Below are 17,525 nucleotides of genomic sequence, written 5' to 3' on the forward strand. Positions count from 1 at the left end.
CATCTAACATTACTACCTGTGAAGTGTTTTGTGATATTTCTGCAAATGAATTATATTACGGTGCATTTTGGGTTTCATTTAATACAATTGATTTGAGTCCATTGCATCCTTGGCATAATGATGTGAACTGAAATTGTTGTCATAAAAAATGCTAAAGGTGCCTCATGCGTACCCTTCAGACTTGTCTGCTGGCATTGAAATGAGGTGATGATTTCATACAAGCTCAACCAGCAACCTGTGTTGCTATACATCTCCTGCTTTTGTTGCAAGAAGAATGATTCTCAGCTCTCAGCGAGGCAGGGTTAAGCCTGGAAATTCAACAGACAGGAGGAAGACACAGCCCTTCTCCCACTCCCCGTCCCTGAATAACAGCTGTGCTCCAACCCAGTCCCAGGGGACATAGCAGTCACATTGCGTGTAGCTATGGTGTGAAATGGGACTCTCTGCCCAGCACTGTGGAAGATACACTAAGATAAGGCACATTTTAGCACTTATATAATGTTCTATAGATTTCAAAACATCCTCATGGGTTTACCCCAAAAAGCTGCACAATATGCTGCTTTTAGTTTTTCTAATTGGAAATGATTGGCAAGCCAAAGCATACATATGCAAAATAGACAATAACCAAGTTCCAAGCTCTGCAGCCCCAGCCATAATTGCATTTTCACAGTGTGTGGAGTCAGCCTAACTAGTTTTAAATCCTGACTCTACTACGTACTAAATCCATGACTTTGGAGAGACTGCTAGGACTCCCTATGCTCAGTTTCCTCATCTGTAAGTTTGGGTTAATTGGAAATTATCAAATATTATGCAAGGAGAGGCTTAGTAAGTGCTTATACCTTAGGGCTTGTCGCCTTAGAGCGCTCCTTCTGGGAAGCCAGCCATCATGCTGTAAAGACACTCATCTAGACAACAGAATAATGAAGGGCCAGATAAAGGGGGTGCATCCAGAAGGTGAGAGGTTGTGGTGGACATTCCAGCCACAACAGCTCTTCCAGCTGAATGTACCCACCTGAGTGACCTCAGCTACACTGTGTGCAACAGAGGGACCATCCAATTGACCCCAGTAAACCCACAGAATTAATGATAAAACATTGCTCTTTTCACTACTAAGATTTGGAGTGATTTGTTAGCAACAATAGTTAACTGAAACAGTCAATATGTCCTTCTTTTAGTATAATATTTAAACCATTTAGGTTTGACCTTTGCAATAGATCTTTATGTATTATGCTGGGTCAGACAATAGCCAATCAAGGAAAGAAGAAGGGTCTATCACTGTACCTGAGAATGGATACAGGAACTAGGTGTAATGAGGTAAAGGAAAAAAAATTATTAATATCTGGGAGAAGAATTTCTCTTAGGCTCAGAATTGCACTTGTTTGGAAAAAAAAAATATTTGGTAAGTCTAACAAGTAGGATTAGGTTTGGCAACATGTATTAGAAAAGAATACACATAGCACACTAACAATGGCTTAAATAAGATAAATCTTTATTTCTACAGCAATTGTGAACAAAAGCAAAGTAAGGCACTCCAGAGTTAATATGGTAGCTTCTGGTTTTAGGGAACCCAAGCTCCTTCTATCTAATGGCATTGCTTCACGGTCTATGATGGCTGGTCAGGTTCTGCATTTCAGGTCTGTATTTCAATAAGCAGGGGGCAGGGAAGGGAATGGAGGGGGGAAAAAAGAATGTGCAAACCTCTGTTTACATCTCAAGGAGAACTAAGTTAAAATGCCACACACAGCTCCCAGAAATGAAGAAAAATGTATAATTTTATATTCCTTGCAATGTGTGATGTGAGAACTGTACATGGCTAATAACTCTCCATAAAGACTATCTTATTCAAATTACTTTGTGTGAAAAGAATGTGTATGTGTGTACTTTGTATAATCTGGTGAAAATACAGAATTATATATGGGAATATGTGAATGGCAAAGTGACAATAATGTGAGAGATGATCCCAGAAGCAGAGATGTCCAACTCAATGTAAACCTCCTAGAGTTTTCTGAAGAAATTGTAGGGAGAAATTTATGCAAAATAGAAATTCAAGCAAGCATTTCTTTCTTCTTCTTATATAAAATTTAAAACATACACAAGATTAGAAATCTATATATATATATAAACGCCTAAGCTACAGGATGACTGAAAGACTGGTCCACCGGTCGCTATGACATTCACTGACTACCAGGGGGCAGGTGCCCAATGCAGGAGCTGCCCCCTGGTGGTCAGTATGCTCCCACAGTGGGAGCACTGCTCAGCTGACCAAGGGGCGCCAGACTCTGGGCTCTCCCACCGCCAGGGCAGCGCTACTGAGTGGCAAAGGCAGCAGGCCTAGCGGGGCAGGGGTGAGTGGGAGCGGTGCGGCGCCTGGCCTGGGCTTGGCCTCCTCCTGGCCACCTGCCACTTCATCCACTACTACATCCCTTGGGGGTGTCTGACTGCCAGTTTCAGCCCAATCCCCGCAGGCCAGGCAGTCCGACATTCCCCGAGGGGTCCCAGATTGAGAGAGGATGCAGGCCAGGCTGAAGGACCATCCCCTCCACCCCCCCAGGGAACGAATCCATGCACCTGGCCTCTAGTAATTATATAAAGAGCCCCCATTCCCATACCCAATATGCACTGCCCAAGTTCAGTAATTTCAACATATGGTGAATCTTCATTTGCACAGCACTACCTTTTCTTCCTTCCTACACTGGATTTATTTTGAAGCAAATACCAGACATCATTATCGCAGCTTAAGGTTTTCTGGATCACAAAAGATCAAAGACCCTGAGAGCATCTGGATTAAATATGGAAAATGTACAAAGTTAATGATTATAGAGTCCAAGAACAGAGTTGGGCAGTATTGAGAGAAAATAGCGGTAATGTGAGCAGTTTAGAATTGAATAAAAATGAAATAAGGAAGAATTTTAGGATAATTAAGTAACCAAGATAAGGCCAGGAAAAAAGACTGCATAGATGACACAAAAGAGGCAGCAAATTTGCAAACTCATAAAAAGGATCTACAGAAAGAAACGATAAATTACATATTCAGGTTATAGGAACATTCAAGGAGTTGCCATTAGGATCACAAATGAAGACTTAGAAGATGAAGACAAAAGAGAAAACTGAAGAGGTCAATATCAAATGCTACTAGTTACTTTCCTAATACCCATCCTCCTTTTTCTCCTGAGTAACAAAACCCTAATTGTATTGAGGAGGCAATGTATCTGGATAAAAGTAACATTTCCAGCTTCTCCTTTCACGCAGGGTATGTGAAATTCATTGCAGAGAGCGCTGGAAAGGCTCTTTAATGAAGGTTGATTCACCTGGAGGGGCTAACCTTTTACCCTTTTACCCTTTATTCTTTCCCCTCTCCTTAGTACATTAAGAAGTGGTCATTGGAGTCTCATCAGCCATGATCAGCTAAGAGGCGGTGCAGGGATATTGCAGCTTGATTGTGGGGCCACCGCGTGGGCTGTGGCCCGCTGAACTCTGTGTTCTGATTCAGAAGAGACAAATAAAAGCGGCTTTTGTCTGGGAAGGGGTGGTCTCTTCTAAATGTGCCAAGATTAATTGAAAGAAAGATAGTAAAAAGTCTTTGAAGGAAGAATGGGAATTTTTATTGAGTAAAGCAAAATGAATGAAACATTTTCTATTGATCAGTAAGTAGATGTTGCTGTTCTGTAGACAGTGTCATCCCTGATTGAATTTTTAGATGAAAAAGTTAGGCATCAAACATTTCTTGGAGAGCAGTTCTCCAAAGCTGACCCAGAATCAAAGACTCAGAAGTGTCACCTGTTCTTATGTATTAATTATTACGATTACTACTAACCTCTTAGAATTCTACGACACTGTCAATTTCACAACACTTTCATATATTTTGAGCACTTAATATGTGCAAGTCATTGTAGGAAATATGTCCGGGGTGGGGGGGTAACATGTCAGGCAAGGCCAAAAAAATAACTACTCTTTATTGATTAATTACATTGTATGATGCACTAAGTGAAACGTTACACGTATTTTCTCATTGAATTTCATAACAACTTTATGAGGGGATTATTGTTATCCCTGTGTGTTAGGTAGAGAATCCTGAATTTCTGAGAGATTAAACATTTGCCAAGTTCATCAACTAGAGGACAAAGACTTGGGGATTCAAAGTCAGAACTGCCTGACTTTCATGTCTCCAAATAATTCATAATGGAGAACATGAGATGTTATAAAAAATGTAATAATGGTACAGTAGTTTAGAGATATAAAGTGTATAGAATCAGGGGTTTTATTTCCTTTTTTAATATATTTTATTGATTTCAGAGAGGAAGGGAGAGGGAGAGATAGAAGCATCAATGATGAGAGAGAATCATTGACCTGCTGCCTCCTGCATGCCCCACACTAGGGATAGAGCCTGCAACCCTAGCATGTACCCTGACCAGAAATAGAGCCGTGACCTCCCAGTTCACAGGTCGATGATCTACCACTGAGCAAGACTGGCCAGGCAGGGGTTTTATTTCTACAGAACAAGAAATTAAGTCTCAGAAAAATTAGTGATTTACTTGACATTCCTTATTTGTCCCTCTCATGTTTCCAATACAAAACACACAGATTATCATCCTTCTGTCCCAGCCCGTGGTACCACCCAATATATATCTAGCTGACAGAAATCATAGGGTAAATCATGTCAAAGAAACCAATGATATTTACCTACTGTTGGCCAGAATTATTGCACTAAATCCAGGTTGTGAATGATGGAGAAACAGTTCTAAAGAAACACACACACACACACACACACACACACACACGACTTCATCTTACTCCAATTTACTACTTACATAATGAATAATAGTAAGCTAAACATTTTGTGTGACCCACTGGGAAATCCTCCACTGCTAGAGTAGATTTATACGCTGTGGCCAAGTCTTAGGAGAGTCACATCATCTCTCTTTTCTTTTCTGTGGAGCAAAACATCAGCCCTGGGCCAGCAGCAAGGTGTTAAATCTTGTTTCAGCCTTGCTTTAAAGTGAAAATAAATTCATTGGTCCCAATGAGAGCTGATGGGGAGGGACAGAGGTTCCAGTGAAGGGAGAATGGGAAAATGCATAAGTAAAGGAAGATTTAAAAATAGGATTGTCAGATTGAGCGAATAAAAATACAGTGTACACAGTTACATCTGAATTTCAGAAAAAACAATGAATACATTTTAGTATAAGTATTTTCCCAAACCCCAAATACTGCATGGTTCACAACAGGTTGCAAAATAGAGGCAATTTATTGTCCCAAATATTGCATGACACATGGACTCATGCTAAAAAAAAATTATCTGTTGCTTAGCTGTCATTCAAGTTTAATTGAGTGTCCTGTCTTTTATCTGGTAGCTATAATCGAAAATGAGAGAGAGAGAGAGAGAGAGAGAGAGAGAGAGAGAGAGAGAGAGAGAAAGAAAAAATGGAAAAAGAAAGAAAAGAAAAATTTAGTACATATAACAATAATCTTAATTTCAGCTACTAGGAACTTTCAGAGGTTAAGAGAATCTGGGCTACTTTTTTTGTTCAATATTGCAAAATGTAAGATAATTTCAAGAAAGGGTTACAAAGTTTATGAAGACTTTATATATTTTTTCATTTTACAAACTAGCATATAACTCAATGAAAATACATTTTTGCTATTCAATAAATAATTATAGACTATTTTAAAATTAAACTATCACACACTTTAAAAATATGATAATATAGTAGAAAACAAATTTAAAATATCAAATTCTTTTTAAGTCATATAAGTGTATGTGGTATTATATGTATTTATTATTTGGAGATAATGACAAAGTCTAAATTGGAGGGCTTTTATATAATACTAGAGACCCGGTGCATGAAATTCATGCATGGGTAGAGTCTCTAGGCTTGGCCAGTGATCAGAGCCAATCTGTGGGTGACCGGTGGGGCAATCGGGGGGCGGGGGGAGAGGGACCCCCGCTGGCACCTGCCATGGCTGGCCTGGGGTCTGAGGGCTGGGGCCAGCTCCTGTGTTGAGCATCTGCCCCCTGGTGGTCAGTGCGTGTCAGAGCGACCTGTCATTCTGCCAGTTGTTTCACCTTTTGATCAATTTGCATATTACGCTTTTATTATATAGGACTATGCTGGGGGTTGAATTCCCACTGTTTCTCCCCAACTGATTGGTTCTGCCAGCCATAGAAGAAGGGACTGACCAATTCCCTGGAACACCTTCTTCTATTTCATCCCCAGTTATAGAAAGTCATCTTTCAGGTTTGGGGACTGTATTCATGCTCATTGGTTTTTATAATAAATCACCACAAACTTGGTGGCTTAAAATAACACACACTTATTTTTCATACAATTCTTGAAGCCAGAAGTTAAAAGCACTTTCCCTGGTGATCAGGGGAAGGCAATGCCCCATCACACCTCTGCTGCTGCCACTGCCAGCAGCATAAGCCTCAGCTGGCCCTGGTTACCTGAGCCTTGGGCAGCCCTGGGAGGCTGGGCAGCTGCCATCCGAAGCTTGTCTGCGCCTCGGGCTGGCCCTGGGCGGCTGGGGGGCTGAGGGGACTGGAGGTCTCTGGAGGCAGGCACGCGTAGTGGGCAGGCCTGGCCTTCCCGCGCACCTGCCGCCCGGGCGGGGCTGAAAGAACTGGGCACTGCCATCTTGTGGCTGTGCGCACTGCTATCTTTGAAGGTGTTGCAGTCAATTAGCATATTCCCTCCTTATTGGCTGTGGGTGCCACCATCTTTGAGGGTGGGACAGTCAATTAGCATATTCCCTTTTTATTAGATAGGATGTGATTGCATTTAGGACCCACCTTGATATTCCAGGGCAATATCCCCATGTCAAGATTCTTAATTTAATCACATCGCCAAGTACATTTTTGTCATACAAGGTAACACTTAGAAGTTCCAGAGGTAAGAACATGGATGTTTTGGGGGGACCATTATTCAGCCTGCCACAGGGACTGAGGTAACACCTTGCACGAAGTAGTGTCTCTGAGGAATACAAATGGGCTTGTTTGTGAGCTTAGCCGGGAGTCAACTTAGCTGGGGATGTCCTTCACTGACTGTGAAGGAAGACCTGGAATACAAACCTGAAGCCTTAGTTATCTCACATACACACTTGCAGTCATGAGCTTGGATTGTGTCCCCCTCAGATTTCAAATACAGGTCACAGGTGGTGGTTCTTGATCCCACAAAGAAAGCAGTTCTGGTAATGTTGGCCACCCAGACGTCCTCAATAACCTAAAGTTCTGCCCATTTCATTACTTACTCTGTTTCCTGCTATGAAGCTAAATTGAGATGAATAGATATTCATTATTAAACATATTTGTTAACATCCCTTTGGTGCGAGGGATTATAGCAGGTCATGTAGCAAGATGATTAGAAAGCAGCCTATGAGGCAGACTGTCAGGAAGCCAATCCCTGCTCCACTAATTAGTGACTAGATGACCACAACTCTGTGCCTAGTTTTTCATCTATGAAACAGTCCATAAGGTTCATGAGGGTTAGATGAGCTAACAGAAGTTTAAAGCGCTTGGAGCAATGGCTGGCTGTTAGATGATGTCTCTAACTTAATAAATGTTAGCTGCTGTTTATTTCGTTGGAGAGAACAAGAAATAATAATAATAAAAAAAACCTGTAGAAGGTGCAAGAATAGCTGAAGCAAAATATATGGAAGCTTTTTTTTAAGTGTAAAAGTTAAGACAGTAAGTGCTACAAGAGGTCTGAGCTTAAAGAGGTTTTGTTTGCTTGTTTGTTTTTTAACTCTGACTTAAGAGGGGTCACAGAGTTACAGAGTTGGACAAGAGAAGGGGAAAATTCGCTCTTTGGAGGACAGCGGGCTGGGCAGGCTCTCTGTGGAGGTGGTAGGTAGCTTTAGCTGTGGCGTTGGACAGTCAGGGCAGAGTCACAGTGGGATGAGAGCACCGGCCAGTGCTAGTCTGAAGCATGGAGCCGCAGCAGCAACACTTAGGAGGCTTAAGCTGCTGACCTTCATTCACCAAGGTAGAAAAAGTGGGTGATACCTGTGAAGACGCCTTTTAAGAATTATGTTAAGGAATGTGTGAGAAATCACCCAGCCAAATGCAAAAAGTTTTCTTTTTCTATATGACCTCTTAGTTGGGAATACAGTCGAGCATGAGATCGAAGGCTTCATTCCTTTAAATATGATATAAAACCAGCAATGCTTGCATTATATTTAATGGGCATTCATTGCTCAAACAGGTTTTTGAGCATATAGTTTGTACTGGGACTATACTAGGAGCTGCTGATAGAGTTATTAGTATGACAGAGTTGTGTCTGAGAAACTTATGGGCTAAAATACAGGCAGTCATGTGCAGAAAGAATACCATATAGATGGTAAAAATTACCATGAAAATATCCTCAGAGTGCTGAAGGGACCTCTGACTTTGCAGGCACAGGGAAGAGTGAATTATCAAAATATTTGTAAGACAACAACAACAATAAAAAGACCCGGAGGGGGCTCCGTATAAAATGGCATTTCTGTTTGAATTGGGCAAAAGAGGAATTTTGCTGGGCTTTTGCATATGGAGAACGCTAGGCTGCCAGTCCAGCCCCCAAAGGCCAGTGAGGAGCTGCTGGATGATTACTAACTGACACCCTGGAATACAGTCGATAATATTAAAAGTGATAAATGGCACAGAAAAAAAAATGCATCCTCCTATACAGTATACAATACCTAAACCATCGCATAACAAAATCCCAATCATGAGTTCCGTGCGCTCCAGGGGCTGGGGGCACGTGCGCGAGGACCTACAGGTCAGTCCCCGCCCAGCTTCCCGCGACCCTGGGGTTTCCGAGCGGAGGTGGGGGCTCGGCAGGGGAAGTTCGGAGCGGAGGGAGCGGCAGAGGCACGTGGGCTGAGGGGGTGGGAGGACGCTGACGCGGAGTTCCCGGTGGAAGTGTCAAAGAGGAAGGAGTGGAGGGCCGCCGAGGTGACAGGGTGTGGTCTGCGGGGGAGCCGGGAGCCGCGAGCGGAGGGCGCCGGCCCCGGCAGGACGGAGGCGCAGGGAGGCGCGTGCCTGCGGCGCTCGGGGCGGTGACGGCGAGGAGCGCGGCGCGGGGCCGGCGGCCGGGAGTTCCCCGCCCTCGCCAAGTGCAGCCCGGCTCGCAGCTGCGCCGGCCGCCGGCGCCTTCCGCCAGGGCCGGCGGCGCAGACACCTGCCGCGCCCGGCTCCACCTTCGTGCCCAAGTAAGTCTCGCCTTGGCTGCCCGCGTCTCCGCGCCTCCGCCCCTGCGTGCGCCGAGCGAGGAGTTCCCGCGGCGGAGCGGCGCGAAGGGCGCCCCGGGAGCCTCGGCGGCGTCCGGGGACGCCCAGCCACCCCGCGTCCCGGCGGCGCGGGGACCGGCCCGAGGCCCCGCCGCCCGCTCGCCGGCGCAGCGCTGCGCACGGGGTCGGCGGCGGAGTTGTTGGCACCGATGCTCGCCGTCTTTTGTGCTTTGCCCGAACCCAGAGCCTGGTCAGGCCGGGGTGGGGTGGGGTGGGGAGGGGAGGGGAGGGGAGCGAGCGGAAGCCACTTTATGGCTCCTGGCCCCACCTCTTGCCTCCACCCCAAATCCTAGGGGGATGCTAGGCGCCGCGGACTCGGGCGCAAGTGAGTGCCAGCCGCCCCCTCCCCCCAGTCGGGCTGGTGGGATGGGGTGGGCAGCCGGCCGGACCGCCACGCCGCCCCCTCTTCGGGTGTTCTTTTTAGACGCGACATCTTTAACTGGTGGGTGAGGGAGGCGGGCTGGGGAATCCTGGGGGTCTGGGCGGAGAGAACGACCCACCTTCTCGCTCTCCTGGGTTCTGGAGGGGGAAGGACCGAGAGCCCTGCAGCCCGAGCGTCCCGGGAGCAGGCAGGCGCGCTGCCGGCGGCTGGCTTTCGATGGGTGGGTCCCTTGTCTGGCTCATTGTTCGCGGTGACTGTTCTTGGGGGCCCGGCAGAGCCTCACAGACACCGCTGATAAAAGTGACGACTTGGAGGAGTGATGGCCAAGAGCGTCAGGAGGAGAGGGCTCACCCAGTTTGCAAACGGACTTCTCGGGGCTTGCAGGGCAATAGTAGTCAACAGCGAAAACCGCTCCTGAGTGTGAAACTTAGATTTGACTCTGATTCACGGAAGCAGCCGAGGGAATCAAACCCTCAGAAACAGGGCGCGGTATTCCCCTCCCCCCCCCCCCCCATTGAAATTGCCTTCAGGGTAACAAAGATCGAGTTTTAAGTGTTACTGTCAACTGGTTGCTTTCTCTTGTTAGCACCTGTTTCTCTTAAAGGTTCCTGGGTGTGGGTTTTAGTTGTTTTGGGGGGTTTTTTAGCCCCACCCCCCACTTTTTTCGGAATGCGTGTTTATTCCATTTGTGCCTTCAGCCGGTCGACTGGCATGGTTGCTGGAGAAGAATCCGTTTTTAAAAACAAAGTGCTCTTTCCACTCTACAAACTGCCAAGCGCTAGCATAGACATCCACTGCTCCCCGCCCCAGCCACATGCTACCCAACATTCATGGAGGCAGGAATGTGCAGCGGAGTCAAAGACAGCCTGTTGTCCCTGGTTGGCGACCTCAGAACACAACTAGTGCTGCTCATTTCGTTGGAGGATCAGGACACTCTTATTTGGGCCCTCCCCCCCGCCCCTCCTTTCCATAAATGACAATGATATCATATGTTCATGGTTCCTTAGTCCACTATAAAGGAGGGTGCATTTCCCTGAGGAGGACATTCCTTCTTTTTCTAAGGTGCATGGGTAACAATCAGAATAAGCATTTGACATAAGAGATTTTAAAATTGTGATTTTATATATATATATATATATATATATATATATAATCACACACACACACACACATGTGTGTGTGTGTGTGTGTATACATGTGGTTGTATTTCCATTTTATATTATGGTTGTAAACCCCAGTAGTTACTAATACACTCTACTGCCCTGGTTAAATATTACTTTGACTTCCCTGATGGACTTGCTAAGAGCATCAGTCTGCTGAAGCCTGGAGTTCCAGCCCCCAGGAGAAATAATATGAAAACCTCTCTCTGACCACAGTCTGATTCCACAGGGAAAAGCCATGCAGTAGGAGTATTGTTTAGAGAACAGAAAGCTGTGAGGTCTATTCTAAGGTGGGGAGAGGGAGTTAGGTAGAAGAGAAATAAAAATGGAAACCTGAGTAGGCAACCAAACCATACTCACAATTCCACAGATACACAAATGGAAAGTACACAGTGCTTTCTCTCTCCTTTATCACTTTAATGTTGATATCTTTAATGCTTTTCATCGCAGTATTTGTGCCTCTTATTATTCGGCTTTGAACAAAAACATATTTTCAGCCTATTATATTTTGTATTTTCAATATCAATAGTGCTCAATGAATGCGTAGGATTATCTTTTAAACTGTTCTTTGTGTGTCTACTTGCATACCATGTTCAACTTAGTATGGGACCACATGAGCAATGAATCAACCAGATTCTAATGAAGATTAAGATATGGAAGGCACCCACAGCTATGTATAAACTGTATACTCATTTAACCACCTTCCCACATGACCAATTCTAGCTAGTTGCTTCTTCATCTCCTGCAGTCTCCAGACTCCAAATTCTTGTCCAGATTGATTGCTGCACTAAATCTTGATTGTACAAAGACCAAAACCTAATTATTTTGGTCTCCTTTATCAGTCAGCAATGTTTTAGTGTTGCCAATTTAATTATATCATTGAAATATGTATGACTGTAAAGTATGTTGAAAAAGGTCCTTTTAAACTTGTTTCTTCACACAGAAAAAAAAAAGTCCTTCTAAAGCCATAATTTCACTGCTGTGAGGCCCCCTAGCCATTTGTGTTTATTGAGTTTACTGTTCCACATGAAGAAAGAACCATTGTTTTGTTGTCTAGGAGCTGAAGGAAGATGGAAAGTGAGAAAAGAATATCAAGCACTTTAAAATGCTATTATTTTCTCTAGTGGGAAAACTATTTTTTTTAAATAAATAGTGATTATTTTCTTAAAGATACACTAAAAGCTTACTAAAGAATTCAGAGGAAAAGAAAATTTCAGGATAGAAATGCTATTACTCAATAATCATAAAAGGTTGCTGTATACAACGACGTGTATTTTGAACCAACCTCATAACACATTTTCTTCTTTCTATGGAAGTATAAAATTTTATTAAATTATTGTTATTAAACATTGAAATCTCATCAAAGTCAATATTGAAATACAGTGTCTTTTTGCAAGTGCTTTAATTGTAATAGCCTATTTGTTGAGATGAAAAAGAACATCATTGATGTCATGGTGTGCTTTGCATTTTAAAATAGTAGCTAATGAATTACAAACATTCATTACTCCAGAACCACGTGCTGAAATTTCTCAGGACCCCCAAATAGAGAATTACTTGTACTTTCTACTATCAGTCAGGCTCTTGCTCAGTTTATATTCATCCCCTTTTCTTTTTCAAAATTAATTGCCTTTTAAATTAATACTCTATTGGCTCTGAATCTTTTTTCCCTCATGCCATACATTTATGTGTAAATATTTTCAGCATGTTCTGTTAGGGGATTTGCTATTGAAAATATGTAGGAATTAATGGGGGGGGGGGAGAGAGAGAGAGAGAGAGAGAGAGAGAGAGAGAGAGAGAGAGAGAGAGAGAGAGAGAGAGAGAGAGAGAATGAGAATATGAGAATAATTTTTATTAAACCTGGAAAGAGGACTTAACACAGGAAAAGAAGGGTGGGTTTCACTAAATAAAATTCATCCAGGAAACTTCTTTGACCTTTAAAAGTCCAAGCTATGTAGCGCATAATATACATTTGAGTAATTCAAGCACTAACTTCACATAGCATAGGCAAATTAAGAGAGTATCATAGTGTCTTTGCTTTGTTACATTTGAATGGTGACTTTAATTCCATTCACTTTTCTTCATACTAAGTAATGCAAACTACCCACTGTTTTCTTAATTTTTTTTCCTTTTTGCCAGGGGTGGGGAGTAGATGCCTGGCTGGGAGGGAAGGGAATGCTATTCTGTTTATGTAAAAGTTAAAACTTTCATGTTCATTTTAGAAAAATTTTATTTAAGAAGTTCAGTTTTTTCCATAAGTTTAGTGAATATTAAGTTTATTGAGGAAGATAAAAGTTGACACTGAACTTTCATAACCAAATGCAACCAGAAATAAATTGGTTACGTACATTTAAATTAATGCATGTAAATGTTCAATTTACTTTTTCTTCCTATAATCTAATATGAAGAAAAAAATATTTAATTAGGTCTTATTTTTAGTAACCAATAATCATTCAGGTAATATGAGCAATTGTGAAATAAATATATAAGACTAAGCAAATTAATCATTGTGTATACTTTTGATATATATATTATAAATTAGTGTTTTTAATCTCAGAGTTAATGTGAATTTTTCAACTGATTACATTTTGTTTTGGTTGGCCATTAGAAAGCTCGGAGTTGATCCAAGATCTAATTTATTCGTCATATAAGGCTACATGAAATGCATATGCCTATTATTGTTCTCAATGAGCTTATCTTATTCTACTTACCTTCTTTGTCGAAATGTATTTTTTTATTGTGGAAGGAGACAAACCATCAAAGTTAATATGAATGAGTGATTAGAAATACAATCAAGCCTTCAAACATTATTGAGTAATACTATAAATGCTGAGTGGATGTTAGGCAAACTAAGGCATGATTTCTGATGTAAAGATACTTATATTCTAGCTGGGTAGAGAAGACATAAGCACATAACAAATTAGCTAATAAGTGAGTCAACATATTTACACACATCTGTTGCATTAAATTGAAAACTCAGACCTTATTGTTAATGACAATCAACTTACACTTTATAGAAAAACACTAGTAATAGTACCAACTGGTAAGATATATACCCTCTGGGTGTAGTAAACTCCAAATAGTCTGAGGATGAAAATAAATGTTGGAAACATCATTGTGATTCTGTGGTACTGGAGACTTCCAGACATATCTCCCCTCTTTTTCTCTTCCCTTCTCTTTTTCTCTTTCCTTCTTGTCTTTCATTGACTTTGTTGCTTGCTATTCCATCAGCCCTTGGGTGGACCTGATTGACAGTAGCAGCAATTCTGATGGCAAACTAAACCCTATGGGGATGGCAGCTCCTGAAATCTCTGGCTATGTAAATACACTGTTTGTTCTAAGTGCTGTACTTAAATACAGTAGTTAAGTTTAAGTGCCCGGTGGTTGTTTCCCTTTGTACTTGAATCAACAACCCTTTTAAGCTTTAAGAAGGGACCACCCATAAAACTGTTCATTTTGACTGTAAAAAAACTTGAGAAGGGGGAAAGAGTAAAAACCTGAAGAAAAAAAATTGAACTAAATTATTGACCCAGGGTGACCTGTTTATGGCTAAGGCCACAAACTCTGAATTAGACTTAAAATCTGAGTAGAAAGCTGATTTCTCATCATCTATGTCTCCCACATATTTTCCCCAGATATCTTCATTACAGTTAATGTTAAAAATAATTTAAAGTCTAAATATACTGTTGCCTAAACTGAAACAAACGTTCAGACAATGATAAATACTGACCATTTAAACTTGGCCTTTTAAAAAGCACATTGGATATAATGAAAATGTGTGTATTTTAGTATACTTACTTTGCTTCCAGTGATGGTATAAATAGTGCATAAAGCTTTAAAATTTTCATCAAGTTAATGTTTCACTGACATGCAAATTAACTGCTGACATCTAAGGTGCATGCCATGTGATGACTCCTAATTGGCAAGTGAACCTCAGAGAGTTATTTATAGATTACACAGCAACAAGGTGCTGGAGCAACTTCTCATTGTGCAGCTCAATTCAAATTGATGTTTTAGCTTTGATTCTCTTCACTTTTTTTCACAGCCCTTTTGATCTCTAAAGCCTCTCAGAAATAAGATACCTAAGGTGCTAAATATATAATTAATAATATTTGGGCAGAGAATTTGTCTTCAAATTATTCCTAAGAGATTGGAGACCAGTTAAGCCTCCCTCACCAGCTTGTTCAGGTATGTCTAACTCTTTGGGGCTGTGAATTTGAACTCGAAGATTTGGTAACATCCATTTCCATCCAGAGCACATAGGATAAATGTTCACAGAAAAAGCGAGGAAGAAACTTGAACAATTATCAAGTGAATTAATTTTTTAAAAATAGCTGCCTCTAAAGATCTAAGTGGAAATCCTATTTTATTTTCTAATGGCAATTGAGTTTCTTTTATCTCTACTTTCCATTACCTTTTGTGTATGAAGATTGCAGTGAGAGAATTATAATGTATCTGCAGTTCCCACGCTAGGTTATTAGGTTAAAGCTTGTGCCTTCCTTTCTTTATTCCATGTCTGTGTCTGCCTAAAGGTAGGATGATCATGAAAAACATGAAAAAGTAAGCCCTTCCTTTATTCTTCTCATTTTATGTTCAGTATGGATTTTGTACATGATCTCATGAGGCAAAGATATATAAGCTATAAACTTCACCCACAAAGATATAACTTATTAGAGAAGTTTACAAGGTATTTGCCTTTAGATATTTTCCATATGCTGCACATAGCCTGTAATGTTCTACTTTCCTGACCATATTGGTGAAATGTCTGTCCTTTCTTAAAAATTTAATTAGAAGTCACTGTCACTTAGACGGAATCTGCATAGTTCAATTTAAACTTGACATTGTTTTGGAAGAGTGTGTGTGTATGGGGTGGGGGTGGTATGTGTATATGTGTGTGTGTTTTACAGTTGTATTGTAAACATGGAAATGTTTAAAAAATCTAAAGAATTCTATACAAATATAGTGTTTGTTGTAAATACTACTGTCATTCTAAAGCTAAAGAGATAAACTAAATGTTGGATCCAAATCACATGAGGAATTAAATATTTTCTTATTTCTAACACTTTTGACTAGTAGCTGAAAATTTTGTTCTTAGGCCTGTTACTTTTTATTGATAAGTGTCTTCATTAGTAGCGCATGGTAGGATATGGGTACAATCAAGGTAACTTGACTTCTTGCTGGTGAAGGTTTATTAGGAAATTTATCTATTAATTAGAAAAAGCTCACTTTTATATAAATACCGAATACACTAGATACTGAGATAACAAAGAAAAGCAAACAACAAAAATGATCCCTGCCTTGAAGGAATTTAGAACCAAATGGGGACTAGAGATACTGAATAAATGTGGCGAATGAAATGATACAGATCATTATGGGATATTTGGGGAGCTATGACAGTGGGTAGGTGGTAGACTGGGAAAGTTTCATGGGGGATTTGAAGGAAAGAGGACAAGTAGAAGTCTAGAGGTGAAGAAGCAATAGATAGGGGTCTCTGGCATAGAGCTGCTGGAAAAAAAGAGAGAAGTGAGGCACACATAGAAGATCCAGAGGGTCCAGGGAAGAAGAGCCATACATTAGATCCAAGATCAACAGAGCAGGTAGAGATCAACATTTGGAAATTTAATCTTGATTAAACCCAACTGTCTTTTACTCCACGCCTGCACCCACACAGCTGAATATTAGCTGAACACACCGAAGGAAAAATATATTCATATTCATTAATCTTAAATAAGTTCTTGAGGTTATAAAGTAATCTTACTCTACTAGTCTACTCTACTCACTCTCCTGAAGACTGTATCATACTTCCTCCTCTCCTTAAACATTCAGTATCTCTATTTACACCCTCAAATGACACCCTCGCTTCCTATTCACTGATATAAGTGAAGCAATCAGAAAAACATTTCCATAGACACCTGTTGTCATATTTATTCACTTCCTGATATTTCAACCTATTACATTTTAGTAGAATGTGATGTAGAAATATGTAAATGCAATTTACCAGTGAATAAAACTATTTCTTTAGACCTGGAACTTCCATGTTTAGTTGTTTAGCCTGGGGAAATAATGAGTGTTGGAGTCAAAGATTTATGTAAAGTATGTTACTTAGAATAGTGAAAAATTAGAAAGGATATATCTGCCCAAAGATAGAAAGAACAAACTATAAAGTACAGCAAGCATCATTTAAAAACTATTTTTTTAAATTATTGACAAGGTAAAAATAGATGATATAATATAAAAAGAAAAAACTCAAAACTGTACTCAAAACTATATATTGTAAATCCTTTGAAAATACACTCAGCTTAGTAGAGAGAACCTTTTTGTGAGAGGGGCCTAATGACACAGAAAATGTCTACTGAATAAACACAATAGTGAAAATCATCTCTGTAGTGGGATGCAACTGTCATTGAAATGTTTACCCCCACCCGGCGTTCCCCTTGCCTGCCACAGCCAAGCCATCAAAACCCATAGAATTTATTGCTAAAATATATCACAAATCTATTGAACTTCTACCATCTCCACTGCTGTTTGTCTGCAGTAGGACACTGTAATTTCTCGTCTGGAGCAGCACCTTAGCATCCAGCAGGTTTCCCCCACTCTTGCTCCTGCAGAACTGAGGATCTGAAAGTCAGGACTGCATAGTGTTTGAAGCATGGACTCCAGGCATGGGCTGCCTAGGAATGAATCCCAGCACAGCTATTCACTACCTGTGAGACTGGTGGCAA

The 17,525-nt window shown here is 41.3% G+C and overlaps 1 protein-coding gene across 5 annotated transcripts in view; it reads left to right on the forward strand.

Moving 5' to 3' along the window:
* The first annotated feature begins 8,913 nt into the window (after window positions 1-8,913).
* SEMA6D (semaphorin 6D) overlaps window positions 8,914-17,525 on the forward strand; it is a 586,160-nt gene continuing 577,548 nt past the window's right edge. For 2 of the 5 annotated variants that reach the window (XM_036300565.1, XM_036300571.1), the window contains exon 1: window positions 8,914-9,186. The gene's annotated coding sequence lies outside the window, so the exon portion shown is untranslated. The remainder of the gene's footprint in view (window positions 9,187-17,525) is intronic. The other 3 variants (XM_036300525.1, XM_036300547.1, XM_036300556.1) reach the window with 2 other exon arrangements.

The sequence above is a fragment of the Myotis myotis genome, unplaced genomic scaffold, assembly GCF_014108235.1.
Source record: "Myotis myotis isolate mMyoMyo1 unplaced genomic scaffold, mMyoMyo1.p scaffold_m19_p_1, whole genome shotgun sequence".
In the NCBI taxonomy this organism is placed as follows: domain Eukaryota; kingdom Metazoa; phylum Chordata; class Mammalia; order Chiroptera; family Vespertilionidae; genus Myotis; species Myotis myotis.